Source organism: Arachis ipaensis, chromosome B02 (assembly GCF_000816755.2).
Source record: "Arachis ipaensis cultivar K30076 chromosome B02, Araip1.1, whole genome shotgun sequence".
NCBI classification, from domain to species: Eukaryota; Viridiplantae; Streptophyta; class Magnoliopsida; order Fabales; family Fabaceae; genus Arachis; species Arachis ipaensis.
This window is the reverse complement of record NC_029786.2, coordinates 80345390-80351936: the sequence shown is the minus strand read 5'-3', so window position 1 is coordinate 80351936 and position 6547 is coordinate 80345390.

The following is a 6547-nucleotide window of genomic DNA, read 5'->3' as shown; positions in this document are numbered from 1 at the left end:
ATATTGACTCAACAAGTCAATATGATTTCTCAGAGTCTGTCTGGAATACAAGCAGCAACAGGCAGTACCAAACAAGCTTCATCTGAAGAAGAAGCTTATGATCTTGAGAACCCAGCAATGGAAGAGGTGAATTACATGGGAGAACCCTATAGAAATACCTATAATCCTTCATGGAGAAATCATCCTAATCTCTCAAGGAAGGACCAACAGAAGCCTCAACAAGGCTTCAACAATAATGGTGAAAGAAATAGGTTTAGCAATAGCAAGCCTTTTCCATCATCTTCTCAGCAACAGACAGAAAACTCTAAGCAGAGCCACTCTGACTTAGCAACTGTAGTCTCTGATCTAATTAAAATCACTCAAAATTTCATGACTGAAACAAGGTCCTCCATTAGAAATTTGGAGGCACAAGTGGGTCAGCTGAGTAAGAAAATTACTGAACTCCCTCTTAGTACTCTTCCAAACAATACAGAAGAGAATCTAAAAAGAGAGTGCAAGGCCATCAACATAACCCACACGGCTGAATGCATAGAGGAGGGAAAGGCAGTGATTTCCACTGAGAAAGACCTCAATGGATGTCCACTGGCCTCCAAGGAGTTCACTAATGAGGAACCATGGGAATCTGAGGCTCACACTGAGACCATAGAGATTCTATTGAATTTACTTTTGCCATTCATGAGCTCTTATGAGTGTTCTTCCTCTGAAGAGGATGAAGATGTTACTGAAGAACAAGTTGCTAAGTACCTTGGAGCAATCATGAAGCTAAATGCCAAGCTATTTGGTAATGAGACTTGGGAGGATGAATTCCCCTTGCTCACTAAAGAACTGGATGACTTGACTAGGCAAAGATTACCTCAAAAGAGATAAGATCCTGGAAAGTTCTCAATACCTTGTACCATAGGCACCATAACCTTTGAGAATTCACTTTTATGAGCCTCCTTCAAGATATTTTGTCGCAAGTCTCTGACATTTGGCACAATAATCCAGTCCTTGAACCTCTATAAACCATCCTTATCTTCTAACACTCTCCACTGCTTTCCCTGTTCAATTGCTGGTAGTACCTTATATAATTCCTTGTCGTCTTGATGAGCATTTAGGAGTTTAGCTTTAAAATCACTTGAAATTTGTAGCTGACTTAAGCACAGAGTCCTAAATTCTTTGTTGACTCCTAGTTTCAAACCTTGAAATGCTCATAATAACTCTTCCTCTTGCAGCATCATCCAGGCAGCACATAGAGACTTCCGACTCAAGGCATCCGCCACAACATTCGCCTTTCCAGGATGATAGTTCAACTCGAAGTCATAGTCTTCAGAAGCTCCATCCACCTCCTTTGACGCATATTCAACTCTTTCTGCTCAAAGAGGTACTTCAAGCTCTTGTGGTCTGAGAAAACTTGAAACTTGACACCATAGAGATAATGCCTCCAAATCTTTAAAGCAAAAACAACGGCAGCAAGCTCTAAATCATGAGTTGGATAATTCATTTCATGCACCCTTAACTACCGTGAGGCATATGCCACGACCTTACGGTGCTACATCAGTACGCACCCTAAACCCTTCAGTGATGCATCGCAGTTCACTTCAAACAGTTCACTCGGCTCAGGCAACACCAACACGGGCGCGGTAATCAATCTCTGCTTCAATGCTAGAAAACTCTTCTCACGCTTAGGAGTCCAGACAAAAGGTACATCCTTCCTAGTCAGCTTGGTTAAAGGTAAGGCAAGCTGTGAAAATTTCTTAATGAATCTTCGATAATAACCCACCAAACCGAGAAAACTCCTGATCTCCGTCACTGAAGTTGGTCGCTCCCAATTCATCACAGCTTCAACCTTAGCAGGATCTACTGCTATTCCCTGCCTGCTCACCGCGTGACCAAGAAACTTCACTTTATTCTTCCAGAATTCGCACTTAGATAGCTTAGCATACAACTTCCTATCCTTTAAGATTTGCAGCACAGTCCATAAGTGATCTGCATGCTCATCTTTTGTCTTGGAGTAAATAAGAATGTCATCGATGAATACAACAACAAACTTATCCAGATACAGATGGAAGATTCTATTCATGTAATCTATGAATATTGCTGGAGCATTAGTCAACCCGAACGACATTACTGTGTACTCATAATGACAATAGCACGTCCTGAAAGTAGTTTTGGGGATATCCTCATCTCTAACGCTTATCTGGTGGTACCCGGATCGCAGATCAATCTTAGAAAACACACCGACTCCTTGTAACTGATCCATTAGGTCACAATCCTTGGCAACAGATATTTATTCTTCAGTAACCTTATTCAACTACCGATAATCGACACATAAGCGCATACTCCTGTCTTTCTTCTTCACTAGTTATACTGGCGCTCCCCATGGAGAAACACTCGGTCGAATAAAGTGTTTTTCCAACAAATCTTCTAGTTGAACCTTAAGCTCGACCATTTCCATCGGTGACATCCTATAAGGAGCACTCGAGATTGGACCGGCTCCAGACACCAACTCAATAGAGAATTCAACCTCTTGGTTAGGTGAAAATTCATCAATATCATCCGAAAACACCTCTGGGAACTCACACACAACCGGATTTTGCTCCAAGGTTTGATCGTCACCCAAAACACCTTCCGTTAGCAGCATAATACCCTGGCATTCAATCCCATAACAGTTCACTATCATAGAGTTCAAATACTAGCTATTTACCACAACCGGCCTTTCCATATCCTCCGGTATAAAGTACACTGATTTCTCAGAACAGTCGAACAGAACATGGTTCTTAGATAACCAGTCCAACCCCAGAATGAGATCAAGACTAGTCATCGGCAGAAAAATCAGATCATGTATAAATTCACGTTGTTGTACTCGAAACGGGACTTGTGGACATCCTTACCTAGTCACCATAGCTTCATGGGTAGCGTTATACACCTTTAAATCATAACCCAAGACCACTATTTTCATCCCTAATTCATTAGCCTTCTCAAACGCAGTGAATGAATGTGTTGCTCCAGAATCAAATAAAGCACTTAAAACTTTACCAGCTATTTCACAGTTACCCCGGATCAAAGTCTCAGATCCCTCGGCGCCTGCTGCAGAAGTAGTATACACTCTCCCTGCCTACTGTACTCAACCAGACTCATACTTCTTCTTTTCTGGGTAGCCCCAAGCCAGGTGCCCGGGTTGTCCGCAGAAATAGCACACTCCCATACCCAGTCTGCATAGAACTCCTGGATGATGCTTCCCGCACCTTTGACAATTCAAGTCCTGCTGTGGCTGTTTTCCAAATCTTCTGCTCTGATTAGTATTGTGAGTCGTCCTCCTGAAGTTTCCTTGCCCCTGATTATTTTGAGGGACAAAGCCTCCACGTTTGAAATTCCTGCCCCTCAGTGCAAAGTTTCTCCCCCGATTCCTCGGAAAAGGCATTCTTATGCTTCCTTTCTCTGCTGCCGCCTTCCTCACACATTCTTCAGTCACCCTACTCTTGTTTACAAGTTCAGAGAACACTCTGGTCTCTATTGGTGCAACAGAGTTCAGAATTTCACTCCGAAGGCCTCCCTCATACTTGATGCACTTCCATTAAGCAAAATCCTCTGGAGCGCCTTGACAAATGTGAGAAAATTGACACAGCTCTTCAAACTTATTGGTATACTTAGTAATAGTCATCTGACCTTGCTTCAGTTGTATCAACTCAAGTTCCTTGGCATTTTTGACCGAAGTGAGGAAATATTTCTTATAAAATTCTGTCTGGAACACCTCCCATGAGATCATTATACCATCTGGCTGCATGATACGTCGTGTTCCCTACCACCAGTACTGAGTCTCACCTTGAAGCTGATAAGTCCCAAACTCAACCCACTGCTCCTCGGGAACTTGCTGAGCCTGCAATGCCCGCTCCATAGCTTGAACCCAATTATCCGCCTCAGTGGGGTTTGAAGTTCTCCTAAAGATCAGAGGGTAAACCTTCAGGAATGTGGAAGTGTCATATGTCCATCTTCACCATTATTATTTCTGTGATTACCATTGTTTATCTGGTTCCCCAGAGCTTCGGCTGTCGCCTGCATAGCTGCAGCTATGTTTTCCAGGGCAACCATAAAGTCTACAGGATCATTCCCTGTCGGGCCAAGATTAGCATTGCTTATTCTACCTTTGCCTCACCTGCGACCGCGTCCAGGAGTCGACATCTGGTTCCTATACACACCAAACAAGTGATATCAAGTTGACCAGTCTCAATATCGCAAGTCTAGTGCTTCAAGTCTCAAATGTATGCTCAGGAATGTTTATGCCACGTATATCGGTTAGATATCCTATTAGCACATAGACACATACACAGAGAATGCACATAATCATAGTCAGTCCATCCTTCAGGCTCTATAGGAACGAACTGCTCTGATATCATAACATAACATCCTACCACACAGAGCTTTATCCTTAAGCCGTAAAACAGAGGTACTATGGTGTTACGAACCTCTAAAATAAAATATATACATATAATAGCAGAAAAATATAATATACTAGGAGCCTTGAAAAATGGGTAAAACAAAATCACAAAATAAAAAGCGCAACGCTCAGGAAACGGAATTACTTGCGTGCTAAGAAACCTAAAGATCATAGATGTAATAAAGCAAAAGAGTGGATAGATAGCCAAGAATACAGAATAACTAGCTCCTAACTCAGCCTGCAAAGCCAAGGCTGGTCAGAGAATATTTACATATATATATATACGTATCCCAAGATACCCAAAATACAAAGATAAAACCTTAACTCTCCTTAAACCTCTAAGAGGGACAAAATAAACAAGTTTCTTAGAGAGAAAGCTAAGTACATATGTACATAAACTAAATATCAAAAGAACCCAGGAACCATTCTGCCTCAAAAGTCTAGACGCCTAGTGAGGAGCCTCTTGACCTGCATCTGAAAATAACAACACATTATGGGGTGAGAACCGGAGGTTCTCAACATGGTAAAGGTGCCACGCATATAAGATGTAAGGCCCTGAGAATGCCAGAGACAATCCTAGAACGCCGACACTCAGATTATAAAACTTAAAAGTATTTAACATAAAACAATAGAAGGTGGTATCTCAGTACTCTCTTATTCTAACTTAACTTAACCTTAACTCTATATCTTTCACCCTCTCCTCCGTTCTTCCATCTTCAATGGCATATCACAGATAGTTAATCAGATACAGACAAACACAAGTAGAGTACAAATACTGCAGATAACAATTACGTATTTAGTATAGAAAATACATTTAGGCACACTGAGATAATGCACAATAAGTAATTCAAGTAATATGCACATGATGCATGCCTGTCCTATGGCTGATGAGGCTCATCTGTCGGTTATCAAGTCAACCTGACAAGTCCGGTTTGCTAAACCATGGACTGTTCCCTGACGCGCATCCCCAAGAGTCTATGCATAGATTTTTATCATGCTATAAATTGCTCAGTGGGGGTCAACCTTCCCGAGAATTTAGAGTGCTCGGTCATATTTTACGTCGCAGGGTCAACAGAGTATTGAGTCTCAACCTGGAACACGTGGTGGCAAGCCATAGTACTTTACCCAAGAAACTCGTATCTCAGATCAATTGAGTATATAATGCCAAAACAATATTCATAATCATTGTAATCTTTGCAAAATCATATCATACATGCCATAATATCATATATACTCCAATTATACTCATTTCCATACTTGCTTTACCACTTTTTCTACTTTACTTCACCCTCAAGTTATCTCAATTTCCTATCTCCATCTTAATACTAGATTTCATACTATGATTTGAATCTAAAAGAATGAAAATAGAAGTTTAGAAGTTGAAAATTTGGTTTAAAAACTCAAAATCTAGTTTTGTAGAAAAACAAGGCCACGCATATGTGTGGGTCATTAGTACGCGTCGGTACGCGTTTAGGCCAAGGCACGTACGCATCCTCTGATTACGCGTACGTTTATGCGCCAAGCAGAAGCACATAGTCGTGTATGAGAAACTTGCGTACGCATAAACCCCATGGCACGCGAACGCGTCGGCCACGCGTACGCGTGGATATGCAAATTTAGCTCATTATGCGTACGCATGGGCTTATTCACATACGCAAAAGTCTCATGTCACGCGTACGCGTGGGTGACGCATACGCGTGAGTGTACTTTTTTCCAAAAATTTTTACTAAGTCTGAATCCTGCAGATTTTCCACTTTAAACCGCAAACTTTCGACGAGCATAACTTTTTTGTTTTAAAACATTTTTCATCCGTTATTCGAACGGCGTAAACTTCACGGAATCAATTTTCATACAAAACAAGTTTGAAATCATTTGGAGGTTCGAAAAGCCAAGTTATGGGTCACCAAATTCAGCCAAAAACCTAATTTCACAAAAGCTTCAAAACCTCATTTTCATTAAAACCACTCTCAATTCAATACCAAACCTGCAATTCATTGACAAGCACATCTTCCTCAACACCACAACAGTCACCATAATATACCATACCTCAAATCAACAATATCATACATAACTTCCCAAATACACCAACAAAATCATAATTCACCAATTCAAAACTTATATATATATATA